This window comes from Lithobates pipiens, unplaced genomic scaffold (assembly GCF_037356315.1).
Source record: "Lithobates pipiens isolate NorthernLeopardFrog02 unplaced genomic scaffold, aLitPip1_a1.2 Scaffold_11, whole genome shotgun sequence".
NCBI classification, from domain to species: Eukaryota; Metazoa; Chordata; class Amphibia; order Anura; family Ranidae; genus Lithobates; species Lithobates pipiens.
The window spans coordinates 11,783,737-11,799,428 of NW_027507696.1; the positions used below are offsets into that span (position 1 = coordinate 11,783,737).

The 15,692-nt window shown below is 42.8% G+C and overlaps 1 pseudogene; it reads left to right on the top strand.

The window, feature by feature from the left end:
• The first annotated feature begins 5,118 nt into the window (after positions 1–5,118).
• Positions 5,119–5,564, top strand: LOC143961050 (Ig heavy chain V region 6.96 pseudogene; annotated as a pseudogene).
• Positions 5,565–15,692: the final 10,128 nt, after the last annotated feature.

Here is a 15,692-nt window from a genome sequence, read left to right on the forward strand (position 1 = left end):
CACTGAATAAGGGGTTGAAGGGCCAAATTACACAAACAACACACTTGTGTGACTTGGACCATGCTACTCCTCCTCCTTCTGCCACACCTCCAGCACCACAGCCACAGCCTGGAAGGAAGCGTGGAAGGAAGACCAGAGAGTGATGACCTGGGTTCAGTCTGGTCTGACAGAAGATGCAGGCTCTTGTATGACCACAGCCTGGGGACATAGATGTCATCTGCTGCTGTTCCGGGTTTCTTGGACTTCTGGACCAGACTGTTCTCCCTCAGATATGTACTCCTCAGGCCACCAATTTTTGCATTCAAATAGTTGATGTGTGCCCTGGGGGCCAAAGGCTTTGCTAATTTCCCCAGTTTCTCAAGCACTGCCTCCCTCTTTATTTGCTTATGACACCTACAGTGGGGCAAAAAAGTATTTAGTCAGCCACCAATTGTGCAAGTTCTCACACTTAAAAATATGAGAGAGGCCTGTAATTGTCATCATAGGTATACCTCAACTATGAGAGACAAAATGTGGAAACAAATCCAGACAATCACACTGTCTGATTTTTAAAAGAATTTATTTGCAAATTATGGTAGAAAATAAGTATTTGGTCACCTACAAACAAGCAAGATTTCTGTCTCTCACAGACCTGTATCTTCTTCTTTAAGAGGTTCCTCTATCCTCCACTCATTACCTGTATTAATGGCACCTGTTTGAACTTGTTATCAGTATAAAAGGCACCTGTCCACAACCTCAAACAGTCACACTGCAAACTCCACTATGGTGAAGACCAAAGAGCTGTCGAAGGACACCAGAAACAAAATTGTAGACCTGCACCAGGCTGGGAAGACTGAATCTGCAATAGGCAAGCAGCCTAGGGCAGAGAAACGTGGCTTAAAGCCTTCGGTCAGGTATGCATTTTAAGGGGAACCCCCATGGCAAAAAAAAAAAGGGTGTGGCCCCCCCCAAAATCCATACCAAACTCTTATCTGAGCACGTAGCCCGGCAGGTCAGGATGGGAGGACATTCCCCCCCACCTGTACAATAGCAGGCCACCTGGCCTCAACATGGGGGGGTGAGTGCTTTGAGGCAGGGGAGGCCCTGCACCCCCACCCCAAAGCAACTTGTCCCCATGTTGATGAGGACAAGGGCCTTCTTGACGTCATCTGGAGGCCCTGCCTCTTTGTGACGTCATCATCCTATTATGCCCAGGGTGAGAACATTACAAAGAGACAGTGCCTCCAGATGATGTCAGCGGGTGGACCAGTCTCATGCCAATATAAGTCATTGCACACGGCAGACCCAGCATTACACCGGGAGATCGCGTCAAGAGTCAACATTGGAAGAAGAACAGAGGAAGGACACAGCGGCAAAAGAGTGGGCAAAAGAGCAAGAAGACCGGTTAGAAAAAAGACCCAGGAGAAGACAGCGCACAGAAGAGAAGAACTGGAGATGGGAGAAGAAATTGGAAAAGACGCCAGAGCTGCCTTAATAAAATGCTTTAAAAACCTGTGTACTGCTTATTTTTTACACTTTTTTTTAGGTGAATGTGTAGGGGTACGATGTACTCCATACTCATTCACATAGGGTGGGGGGCCAGGATCTGGGGCCCCCTTCTTAAAGGGGGCTTCCAGATTCAGATAAACGCCCCACCCGCAGACCCTTGTCCTCTGCCCCCTGCCCCAAAGCACCCATCCCCCATGTTGAGGGCATGTGGCCTGGTTTGGACCAGGAGGAGGGGTGCACTCTCGCCCCCCTATCCTGACCTTCCAGGCTGCGTGCTCGGATAAGGGTTTGGTATGGATTTTGGGGGGACCCCACGCCATTAAAATCCATACCAGACCGAAGGGAACCCCACTCCAATTTATTTTTAATTTTGGCGGGTTCCCTTTCATCCTCAGCACACAAGTTGCACCCCAAGTCTGATCATAATAATCTGATTTCTGGTGCGCCTTCTATTCAAATCAATGGGCTTCCGTAGGTAACCACTGATTTTGAATAGAGGCAGAGAAACGTGGCTAAAATCCAGCATGGCTAAACGTGCATTAACGCCAATGCAAAGCGCTGATAAAATCGCGTTTTTAAAGCAGCATTTTCCTTCCTGCCAGCAATCCGACCTTCAGAACAACTTTTTGGAGTGTCCTGTGTGCATGGAGCCTAATTGTTAGGGGGACCTGTTTTTTCTCTAATTCTGGATTTGATGCACCTCTTCTCTCTGTATATTGTTGCCTGTGGCATGAGAATGACAAGGGCATAGTGAATTCAGACTATATGTGGATGGGTTGTCTCAGCCAATTGGCAGGGGTTTCTTTGGCCCCTTGGCCTGATGTGAGAGCCTATTTATTCTGGAGGAGTCAGGTGATCGGGGTTCTATGCCACCTGAACGGCTGTCTGGGTGGATGTGCGTTACAAGGCTCTGGGTTGCTAGGCCAGAAGCCTGAGGCCTATCCCGGGAGCACCTGGCTGCTAGGCTGTCTGAGGCCTCTCCAGGTTTGAGAGAAGCAGCGCAGGGTTGGGGCTTCAGGCCGGAAGCCCAACCAAGTAGCAGAGGTTCCGCCGGAATGGGAACTAAATTGTTGCCAGCAGTGAGGGAGAAACAGTTGCCATATGGGATGATCACTCCTGTCACCAGGGGCAAGTGAGGATCAAGGCCAGAGGTAAAGGGGAAACGGTCTCCACCAAGGGACAGCCACTGCTGTTATCAGAGGCCAGTTTATGGAAGTCTGAAGAAGTACCAGAGCAGCCTTTTCACTAGCCAGGGACGGTGAAGAATTGGGAAAGCTTCAGCAGACTGTCAAGCCAAGGACACAGCGGGTAAGCAGGGATGAAGCTTGAGGAGTATACAGCGGGATAGCTGTGGAAGAACTCAGGGAGGATCCAGTGAAGACTGGGGTCTTGAAGTCTAGTGAGAGACCTGGAGCTCAGTGAGTGAAGATCTACAGTGGGATACTGTGAGATTTGAGAGAAGATCTGTAATGGGTTACTGTGAGTTACGTGTATGGATCTCTATTGACTATTTAAAGTTCAGTTGCCATAAGAGACAGCAGTTCTACAAATACAGTTGCTGCATCCAGCTTAAAGGCCACCCATCTGTATAGCTGTCTACCTATTTTTGCCTTGGAGTCTGCCAACTGCTATTGAATCTGTCTAAGGGTGTCCTTGCCCTAACCCTCTCTCCACCAGTTCTGTTTAAGAGACAATAAATCTCTTTTTCTTGTATTCAAAAGCTGACTGGTGCCCATGTTTCCAACTTGCAGTACACCCACCATGCCTAATACCCACACTACAAGGTAAGATGTCAGCTCTCCCTGACTCTGGAGGACACTATTAGAGACCTTTAGGGGTAGGGGACACTGCTAGAATACAAATCACATACATTTAATAGATCATAGGCCCAAGAAGTGCATGTAGTGATACAATAATAACTAATATTGTATCTAATCAGATTCTAAGACACTCACCAGAACCATCGGAATTAGCTAGCTCATTGTATGGCTATTAACATCAACTTCTGGTGATTTCTGTTGCAAATATTGGAAAATCAGTTTAGCTCTCATTGGGAGCTAGGCTAAGTTCAGATGTAAAGTGATTGTAATGTCTCTTTTTTTTCCTATAAAAATAACAAACATGTTATACTTACCTGATATAAAAGACAAGGTAACATTTGCAACATTTATTAAAATGCCCCAATTAAAAAACACTTAGACGATATTCAGTTAAAACCAGCTCTGTATAGTCCTGCTCACCACTGTGACCTCTCGGGCTCGGCTCTTCCCCTCTACACGCATATTGCCCTCTGATTGGGCTTTCTCAAAAACTGAGGGAGAAGACAAATGTAATACTAGTCAGTATAGTGTGCAAAGGTGTATTTGTTTTGAAAGAATAAAGCACCTCTAATTTGGGCGTCCTATGTGTGTGGACGCTGGCGTTATGTAAACGGATTTGTTTCATTTTTTTACATTTTAGAATGGGTTGCCCCGAGAGTGTGCATAATTTTAAAGGGAGCCTTGACTAAAAAGAGGTTGAGAAACCCCCGCCTTAGGCTGTGCCACTTTCCATGCAACTGGCCATTGCGTTTCTCCTTTTCCAACATATGAGTCCCCTACGAAGAGTAATTACTGGATTCCTGCTCGGATGCAACTACATTGTTATACGCATGACCTTCCTCCCAACTCCCATGGAAAGTATCCCAGGGGAACTGGGAATTAACCTGTACAAGACCAATATAGACATTACTGTATGCCCTGCCTACATGCTGCCTGCGCATGTGTAGTAGAATCCCACAGATTTTTCCCCCAACTACAAAAAAGTCTATGGGGTTCTACTGTGCATCCATAGGAAGCCAGCATTTAGGCACAGGGCTGCTGATCTCTTCTAACCTCCAGCAATCCTCACACATACGATCAATCAGCCGGCTGCACAGGAAGTCTCCCATCACTAATAATTTATTTGCTTACTTCTTGTCTCCCATTGACTTTTTCAATTACCTTTTAGCACCATAAACCCTGAGGAAGGTGTGCCCTGCTAGACCACATTGGCAGTGGCATCATCACTACAGTAGCCTCCTTACATGAAGTGGTCTGGTCTGCCCATATACCCACCATCAACCTCACCCACACCATGTCTACAAACGTTCCTAACGTAGTAAGGATAACTTCTAGAGAGCCACAGAAAATATTAATGGGTGCCAAACCCATCCATTGGCTGCCTGCATTGTTACTAATCCCAATGGCTCAATGACAAAGACTAGTCCAGGGGTCTTTTTACTATTATGTATGAAGAGAGGAGGGTAAAAAAGTGAAGCACAAAAAAACAGAGAACAGCTTTATGAGAATACCAGACGTGGCAGACTATTTAGCAGTAGTCCATCCTTAAACTCTAATATAGGAAAAACAGGATGAAAAATATGCAGGGTCTGTGCCAGCAAAAATCTTTGAGCCCATTTCCGCATTTACACATGATTACATAACCACGGATATACATAGTTGTAATGATATTCAAATGATGTGACGTCATGCTGTATATTGAAATCTCTCATACAGATATATAGGCACACAAAATGTTTTATTGATCATCTCCTTAATGTATAGATTCATACAGACAATAAAGACTTTACTGAGCTTTCTTGTTTTACTAATGTGTTTATCAGGTGAGTCTTAATGTGACATTTTTTCTGATTGTATTCATTTTCTAAAATAAAATATAATGATAGTTGGATATAACATTATGTCCTATATTTGTCAGGTGTCCAGTCTGCAGAACAACTTACCCAATCAGAGCCAGTGGTGATAAAGACGGGGAACTCGCACACACTGACCCGTAAAGCTTCTGGATTCAACTTTGCTGGCTACTGGATGGCATGGATCAGGCAGACTCCTAACGGATCTCTGCAGTGGTTATGTGAGATTAACCCGGATGGTAGCACCAAAAACTATATTGATTCTATTAAAGGAAGATTCACAATCTCCAGAGATAACAGTAATAATGTATTAAATTTAAAAATTGACAACATGAAAACTGAAGACACTGCTGTATATTACTGTGCAAGAGACACATTGACTGAAATGATATCTTCCATTTAACAAAAACGTATCACCGCATCTCATGTTTTATCAGTAGATGGCAGCACACAGTAACAATAGTGATTTATCTATAATATCATATTATTTGCAAAGCAACTTTGTCATTTTACTCATTTTTTATTTTCAAATGTTATGTACATTCTGTGTATTCTTTAATTGTACGCATCAGGAAATGACACACGTACATGTACATCAAAGAAAGGGTTCATGGGTAACAGAAATACAAGCTTGCATTGGAGATAAAAGGAGAATGATACAGAGATATTCCACATATAGGCTGAGGAGTAATAACTGTGACACCTATTTGGGTCTGATTATATTCTCATATACTCATAGAAAATACAATCATATTTTATTTTCAAAGGGTATGTATCTTGTGCATTTTTTTTCTTTTAACCACTTGACCCCCAAATGATTTAACCCGCTTCATGACCAGGTCATTTTTTCGCGATAAGGCACTGCATTTCTTTAACTGACAATTGCACAGTCATGCAACACTTTACCCAAATAAAATGTATGTCCTTTTTTCCTGCAAATAGTGCTTTCTTTTGGTGGTATTCGATCACCACTGTGGTTTTTATTTTTTGCACTATAAACAAAAAAAAAGACAATTTTGAACAAAATTTAATAACATTTTCTTTCTGCTATAAAACCTACCCAATAAGCATATATTGATTGGTTTGCGCAAAAGTTATAGCTTCTACAAACTATGGCATATTTTGTACTAATAATGGCGGCGATCAGCGACTTATAGCAGGGCTGCGATATTGCAGCAGACATTCTTACACTGACACTTTTCCCACTTTTTGGGGACCAGTGACACTAATACAGTGATCAGTGCTAAAAAATATGCACTGTCACTATACTAATGACACTGGTTGGGAAGGAGTTAAAATCAGGGGCAATCAAATGGTTAACTGTGTGCCTAGCCAGTGTTTTTTTCTGTTCTGTGTGAGGTGCTTTTACTAGGGAAAGAAATTGAGTTTATTCCCTGCTTTGCAGGGACACAAATTCCATCCCTTCCCTCCTGTCAGAACAGCGATCTGCCTTGTTTACATAGATTGTTCTGTCTCTCTGCCTAATGATCTGCAGGTGCCGGAGGACATTGGGTACCGTACACCCGCCAATGGGCTTTATGTTGTGTGTAAAAGCGAGACACCGGCGGTGTGTCTGCTCGCCCCCTACCCGGAAGTGTCGGATCAAGTATATATACATGATTTGCAATTAAATGAGGAAAAAAGGGGTTGAGACACTGAACAGTGAAGGGTTGGGGGAGGGGATAGTTCTACAGGTTGATCTAGGTAGTAAGCGAAGATTACAGAGGAAGGGCACAACACTTGGGTTGGGTGGGTGTCGCCAAGTGATGCCCTAGATGCGAATAGCCAAAATCCTCACTGTAGGAAAGGAAAGAGGTGGGGTAGAGGAGTATTTAGACAAGGCTGCTTACTGTGTAACTGTAAGGCCCCTTTCACATGGGCGGCTGATTCTGCTGCAGTAAAAAGCATGTTTCGTTCTTTTGAAATGCAAACGCTCCAGGCACTGTGATCGCCTGCATTTGTACATTGGGATTAGCTGCGTTCACGTGTGTCTGCGCTTAGATGCAGTTGAACATTCTTGTCATTCCCATAGCAACTATTTATATTTTTTGGTCCTTTTGAGCTCCCATGATGCATTTCCATACACAGTATTTAAAAAACAAGCTATTTCCTGTGTCTTTGTTTGGTGCCAGTGTCTGTATTCAGTGAGAGGAGATCGACCTGTGATCATTGAATATGAGTTCTTATGTCAGCAATTTGATTGCAATGTTAATTTTGCTGCTCATGAGGATAAAAACGAGAAGACAGATTGATGTAATCCAGCAGAGGAGACGTCGCCATCGTTACTGGGTGCATGCCTTGATCTCCCAGCGTCTATCCGTCGGCTACTTTGCCCTCATTTTTGGAAAACTGCAGTTTCATCAAGACAAGTTCTATAATTTGACAAGGATGTCGGTGGCAACCTTTGATGAGCTACTAGGACTTGTAAGAGGACGTCTGAGCCAAACCAGGACCAACATGAGACGAAGCATTACTGCGGAAGAACGGCTGTTGGTGACTTTAAGGTAGGTTTTCCATATGTAGAACAAATGCTTAAAATAAAGTTCATGTGAATTCAGGTGTTCCAATACTATTGACAATATAGTGTGTATCTATATGTATATATATCACAGCAGCAATGTTTCAGGCATCACTGCCCTGTAATTGATGGCATTCATTTTCAGCCCACCAAGAGAAGCTTTCATGCCTTGCAGTTTCTTTCTGTTCCTTACCTTGTATTTATGGGTATCTCATAAGTGCAAGAAGGCCAAAACTTATGGCGGTGCTTACAGTTTATGTCCCAATACAGAAAATGTTCAGTATGGTCCTTCTTTAGAATATGTGTAATTATTGTTCTTACTTTCTGAATTGTTCTCAATTTTGTATTGCAGATACCTTGCAACTGGTGGCAGTTTCACCTCCCTTCCCCATCAATTTCTAATGGGAATATCTACTGTCTACTGTATTGTACATGACACGTGTATTGTTATTTGGGAAGAACTAAAAAACTCAGTGATGCCAGGACCAACATCCAGACTGTGGGAAGAAAGCGGATGAATTCTGGGAGATAACTAACTTCCCAAATTGCATTGGGGCATTAGATGGAAAACATATCTGTCTGATCAATATAGTGGATGCGACCTAACACAACCTAATTGTAACAATGATATCTGTTTGATCAAGCCACCTAAGTCTGGTTCCAGCTTCCTTAACCACAAAAAATATTTCTCAATTGTTCTGCTGGGACTTAGTGATGCAAATATGAGATTCATAGCTGTGGATGTTGGAGCATATGGAAGTTTGGGAGATTCCAGAATATTTAGGAACTCTGTGATGGGTCAGCGATTCCAATTTGGCGTATTTGATGTGCCAGAATCAAGGCCTCTGCTGGGGCCGGAACTGCCTTTGGTCGTTATAGGAGATGAGGCATTTGCATTATTCGCTTACCTCCGCAGGCCCTACACGAGGCATGGGCTCACTTCCAAAAAACTTATTTTCAACTCGGCTCAGTAGAGCACGTCGAATGGTGGAGTGTGCTTTTGGTATCTGCACAGCCAAATGGTGTGTTCTATTTACATTTATGCACCTTGAAGTCAATCATGCAGTGAATGTAGTTTTGGCGTGGTGCGCTCTCCATAATTTTCTACGGCTAAAGGAAAATGTGTCCAGTGGATCTGTGGAACTGTTTTCTAATGAACCCCAAGGTCATGTGACTGCCACTCATCCCACTAGTCAAATACTACAAATCCGTGAATATTTTGCTGACTATTTCCTTTCTGATGATGTACCATATCAATATAACTTTGTGTAATCTTTACTTGTTATCCTTACCACTGTTGCATCAACCTGCTTACATTTTTCTTACATCTCTAAAAGGTTGACACCTTTGTCCAATTCAATTGAAATTATTTTTATTTTTTCTATATAAAGTAACCAAAGGTTAGAAAAAATAAAGTAACCTTACAAAACCTTGATGCTTGTATGTATGAAAAACTTTTTTTATTCCGTTGGAATATTGAGAAGATTTTTAGTTTCAAGTATACAACACTGTGGGGGTTATTTACTAAAGGCAAATCCACTTTATATTACAAGTGCACTTGGAAGTGCAGTCACTGTAGATCTGAGGGGGACATGCAGGGAAAATAAAAAAACAGCATTTTTGCTTGCACATGATTGGATGATAAAATCAGCAGAGCTTCCACTAATTTCAGAGCTTCCCCTCAGATCTACAGCGACTGCACTTTCAAGTGCACTTGTATTGCAAAGTGGATTTTCCTTCAGTAAATCAACCCCTATATTTGAACTTTACTAAGTTCTGTGTAATACTGCGTGTAGTGAATGGTACATACTAGTCTAAATATATTGCTTTAACCACCACCCACCTACAACGATGTACGTCGGCAGAATGGCACGGGCAGGCATATTGGCGTACAGGTATGTCCATTTCTATATACCACCCTGCCATCGCGTGTGTGCCGCCGGCGGTGCGCTCTTGTGTTGGTCGGGACCCCCGCGGACTCGATCGCCGCGGGGATACCCGCGATTGTCTCACGGGGAGGCTGAACCGGGAGATGCCGTTGTAAACAGCATCTCCCTGTTCTGTCTAGCAACAAGTGACACTGATCTCTGCTCCATGTGATTGGAGCAGAGATCAGTGTTCACTAACACAAAGCCCAGCCCCCCACAGTTAGTAACACGCCCCTAGGAACACTTAACCCCTACACTGCCACCCCCTGGTTAACCCCTTCACTGCCAGTGTAATTTACACAGGAATCAGTGCATTTGTATAGCACCCATTGTTGTATAAATGACAGTGGTCCCAAAAATTTGTCAAAAATGTCCAATGTGTCTGCCAAAATGCCGCAGTCACGATAAAAAAATCGCTTAGCGCCGCCATTACTAGTAAAAAAAAAAAAATATCCATAAAAATGCCATTATAAAAAAGGGTACTAGTGCGCTCCACTTGCCTACTAATCTAATGAAAACTACTCAAAAAAATAATCAAAAAAATATTCAAAAAGATATTCAAAAAAATTATAAATACAATATCAATAAAAAATAAATAAATAAATAAAGGGAAGCAGCCAGCATAAAAAGTGATCTCAACACCTAAAAAGAAATAAAAAAAGAAAATATGCGGCGCTATCCCCCTTTCTCCTAGACTGATAATGTCACTAAATATAAATAAAAATGCAAAAGTGACAACCAATATGTGAAAACTAGTTATGTGCAACAAAAAAGCAAGAATTAATAAATACTGTACAAATAACGTACAATTAATAAAGTGCAAATGCATTAGAATAAAAATAAAAAAGTGCGATAGAATCCATAAAGTCCACACAAATGATCAGTGCAGTCAGCAAATGACAGCAGTGTATAAAAAAAAACTGAAAAACGGTCCATGCAGTGGAATATAAACAATTCTCCAAATCCAGTGACAAGCCACCATTCATATAGTGCTATACTTGTGGAGCACCTGTTTCCCCCAGCCTCTCACCTCCAATAGAGACCATTAATGGCCCAATCAAGTATGATACAGGCAACACTCTGGCTATTTTCTCTCCTCCTCCTGATCCCAGCCCGTCAGAGTAGATGATTCATCAGCCAAATACCGGATAATAAAAAACACAAAAGGGGGGCTCCCATGTGTAGAACGTAACAACAAAGTATTTTATTAAACAATATACACTCACAGTTCAATGATCAAGTTCGCGAGATGGTAAACAAAGGATCTTCCGGTCTTGGCCGCGACCGGAAGTGACGATCGTGACACCTGGCTCCTCCCTGACGCGTTGTGTCACCTCCACGTGACTTTTTCAAAGGGTCATTTACACGGGACGTTTTTACAACCTCTCCTGAACGATTTAACTTGACAGATAGTAACCCACATTTAAAACGTCTGTTTTGACACATTTACATGCCGCGTTTAGCCGCGTTCGCGTTTAGAAGCGTTTGAAAAAAAAAATTTTTTTTCTCTTCAAAATAGCAAAAAATTAAAAACGGCTGTAAATGAAATGCGTTTAGCGGCGTTTATAAGCATTTGCCACTTGAAATGCCTCAAAACTCAGCGTCTGAACTCATTTTTTTGCTTTCCAAAAAAGACCTCTATACTCAACTGCCTAACAACAACATTAAACGAACCTGTGTACATATACACATAAGATAACATTGGTTGAGTTCAGGGGCAGCTGAAAAAAGCATCCAACTGCCTCTGAACATCCATTTACCAGCAGCAGTGTACATGAGGCCTAAATAATCACCTTGTAAAACAACCCATTCGGTTTAAAATAAAAAATGAAAGCAAAACATTTGTGATTAGATTTAATATATATATATATATATATATATATATATATATATATATATATATATATATATATATAAATACCTTTTTTTCCCCCTTTTTTTATAAGTGATCACATTCTCTGTTTTCAAAGAATGTGATCACTTATCACGTATCACATAACAGCTGGGGGGAAGAGGAGAAGCAGCAGCATGCCGACCTTCCCAGTGAATGTCTGGGTAGGTGGGGTGTCAGGACAAATCTCATCACTGAAGGAGAGCAGGCTCAGTTCCCAGCACAACTAGAGGACTGACCATGGTGTGTTCTCCTGCTTAGTGTGGTCAGTTTTAATAGGAAAGCAGAGGGACTGGCAGGGACATCAGGGGTTTCACACAAAGGAAGCAATACAATGCGCACAAGATAATTTTTCATACAAAAACTTGGTACAGCAAGCACATATCAGGAATATGTGTTCACATACTCTTTAATCCTTAACCACTTCAGCCCCCGGACCAATTGTCAGTCTAAGCACCAGAGGTCTTTTTACAATTTCGCACTGCACTGCTTTAACTGGTAATTGCGCGGTCATGCAATGTTGTCCCCAAACGAAATTTGCGTCCTTTTCTTCCCACAAATAGAGCTTTATTTTGATGGTATTTGATTGCCTCTGCGATTTTTATTTTTTGCGATATAAATGGAAAAAGACCGAAAATTTTGAGAAAAAAAGATATTTTCTACTTTTTGTTATAAGAAAAATCGAATAAACTCAATTTTAGTCATACATTTAGGGCAAAATGTATTCAGCCACATGTCTTTAGTAAAAAAAAATGTCAATAAGCGTATATTTATTGGTTTGCGCAAAAGTTATAATGTCTACAAACTTCGAGTACATTTTCTGGAATTTACACAGCTTTTAATTTATGACTGCCTATCTCATTTCTTGAGGTGCTAAAATGGCAGGGCAGTACAACCCCTCCCCCAAATGACCCCATTTTGGAAAGTAGACACCCCAAGGAAATTGCTGAGGGGCATGTTGAGCCCATTGAATATTTTTTTTTTTGTCCCAAGTGATTGAATAATGACACAAAAAAAAAAAGTTTACAAAAAGTTGTCACTAAATGATATATTGCTCACACATACCATAGTTATATGTGGAATTGCACCCCAAAATATATTTTGCTGCTTCTCCTGAGTACCGGGATACCACATATGTGGGGCTTTTTGGGAGTCTAGCCGCGTAGGCACCCCGAAAACCAATCACTGCCTTCAGGATTTCTAAGGGTGCGAATTTTTGATTTCACTCCTCACTACCTATCACAGTTTCGAAGGCCATAAAATGCCAAAATAACACAAAGCCCCCCCTAATGAACCCATTTTGGAAAGTAGACACCCCAAGGAAATTGCTGAGGGGCATGTTGAGCCCATTGAATATTTTTTTTTGTCCCAAGTGATTGAATAATGACACAAAACAAAAAAAAAAAAAAGTTTACAAAAAGTTGTCACTAAATGATATATTGCTCACACATGCCATAGTTATATGTGGAATTGCACCCCAAAATATATTCTGCTACTTCTCCTGAGTACGAGGATACCACATATGTGGGACTTTTTGGGAGTCTAGCCGCGTACGGCACCCCGAAAACCAATCACTGCCTTCAGGATTTCTAAGGGTGCAAATTTTTGATTTCACTCCTCACTACCTATCACAGTTTCGAAGGCCATAAAATGCCAAAATAGCACAAAACCCCCCCAAATGACACCATTTTGGAAAGTAGACACCCCAAGCTATTTACTGAGAGGCATGTTGAGTCCATAAAATATTTTATATTTTGTCACAAGTTGCAGGAATATTACAATTTTTTTTTTTTTTTGCACAAAGTTGTCACTAAATGATATATTGCTCACACATGCTATCGGCATAAGTGAAATTACATCCCAAAATAAAATCTGCTGCTTCTCCCGAGTACGTGGATACAACATGTGGGGGACTTTTTGGGAGCCTATTCACGTACGGGACACGGAAAACCAAGCACTGCCTTCCGGATTTAAATATAAAACGTTACCAAAATAACTGTTAGCGATCGCAGGGATCAGGCCTGACTCTGCGAACGCTGCAGTTATGTGTTTAGTGTTTTGTAAGTGACAGTGATCGATCGATACTGCACTTGGGTGGGCTGGGCGGAGGGGCAAAACGCAGGTGCCAGCAGGTATCTGGGCTGATCCCGCTAACAATAAGTTTTTTTGGAACCCTAAACTGCTGGGGACGCTGGTATAGATCTGATCAGTCAGATATTGATCTGTTCAGATTCTATACCACTACGGGAGGTTTATGCTTTGCGCATGGGTGTTAGTGGTACTGGCACTAACCTAGCGCTGCCTGGGGCGACGCAGAACCTGACCCTAAAACCTAATTGATATCACCCGCCGGGTGATCAGGGGGTTAAACCTTTATTGGGTAATAAATGGTGGGTGCCCTGATGCTATAAAAAGCAAACTAACTAACCAGAGTCACCCGTAACACTTATACGGTGATCACTGGTGAAAGGGTTAACTAGGGGAAATCAGGGGGTTCAAATTTTTATTAGGTAGTATATGGGGGTCCCTGGCGCTATATAAAAACCTGACGGGGAACCTAAATAACTAACTGGCTAACCAGCGTCACCAGTGACACTTATACGGTGATCGCTGGTGAAAGGGTTAACTAGGGGCAATCAGGGGGTTAAAACCATTATTGGGTAGTATATGGGGTTACCTAGCGCTATAAAAACCTGGCGGTGAACCTAAAAAAATAACTAGCTACCTAGCGACACTAGTAAAACTAATGCAGCGATCAGAAAAATGATCGCTTAGTGACGCTGGAAAAAGGGGATGAAAGGGTTAACTAGGGGCAATCAGGGGTCTAAACCATTATTGGGTAGTATATTGGGGTACCTAGCGCTATAAAAACCTGGCGGTGAACCTAAAAAAATAACTAGCTACCTAACGGCACCAGTGACACTAATGCAGCGATCAGAAAAACGATTGCTTAGTGATACTGGCAAAAGAGGGTGAAAGGGTTAATTAGGGGCAATCAGGGGGTTAAATCCTTTATTGGGTAGTATATCGGGGTACCTAGTGCTATAAAAACCTGGCGGTGAACCTAAAAAAATAACTAGCTACTTAGCGGCACCAGTGGCACTAATGCAGCGATCAGAAAAACGATTGCTTAGTGACACTGGCAAAAGGGGGTGAAAGGGTTAACTAGAGGCAATCAGGGGGTTAAAACCGTTATTGGGTAGTATATCGGGGTACCTAGCACTATAAAAACCTGGCGGTGAACCTAAAAAAATAACTAGCTACTTAGCGGCACCAGTGACACTAATGCAGCGATCAGAAAAACGATCGCTTAGTGACACTGGCAAAAGGGGTGAAAGGGTTAACTCTAGGGGCAATCAGGGGGTTAAACCTTTATTGGGGGGTAGGGGGCTACCCTGGACCTAACACTAACTGCAATGACACTTTTTACTGTCACAACTGACACTAAATGCAGTGATCAGTAAATAAATGATCACTGCAATCAGTGACACTGTGACTGGGAGGTGGGCGATCGGGAGGGGGATTTGTGTGCCTACATGTCAGTGTAGTGTTGGTTCACACTTACTTTCAGTGTTCTCCTCATAGTCCGGACAAAAAGATCGCCCCGAGGAGAATGACATCACTTCCTCCCTGCCTGTGTTTACTATACACAGCGGGGGAAGCTTCTCATTCGCCAGGAGCGATCGAGAGGGGATGGCCAGAAACCAACGGCCATCCCCTCATCCCGGATCGCTCCTGCAGCGAAACGGACCACCGCATCCAGCGGGAGGGGGTCCGATCGGACCCCCCACCCGCTGGAAGGCGAGCACGTACATGTACGTGCTTGTGCCTGTCGGTGCCATTGCACCAACGTACATTGCCATGCGGCGGTCCTTAAAATGGAAGTAAACCCTTCCAAACAACTTTGACCTACAGGTAAGCCTAGATTAAGGCTTACCTGTAGGTCCAAGTAATATCTCCTAAACCTATATGGTTTAGGAGATATTTGCCCGAAAATGGGCACCGCTGTCTACGGCGCATGCGCCGTAGACAGCGGCGCGCATGCGCACTAAATGCGGCAAGTCCAAGAATGGATTTGCCAAATTTGTCGACTCCCGTGCGCATGCGCGGGAGTGACGTCATCGCGGCCTCGCCGTATGACAGCGGCGGAGCTGCGAGGCGCGACTCCCGTGCGCATGCGCGGGAGTGACGTCA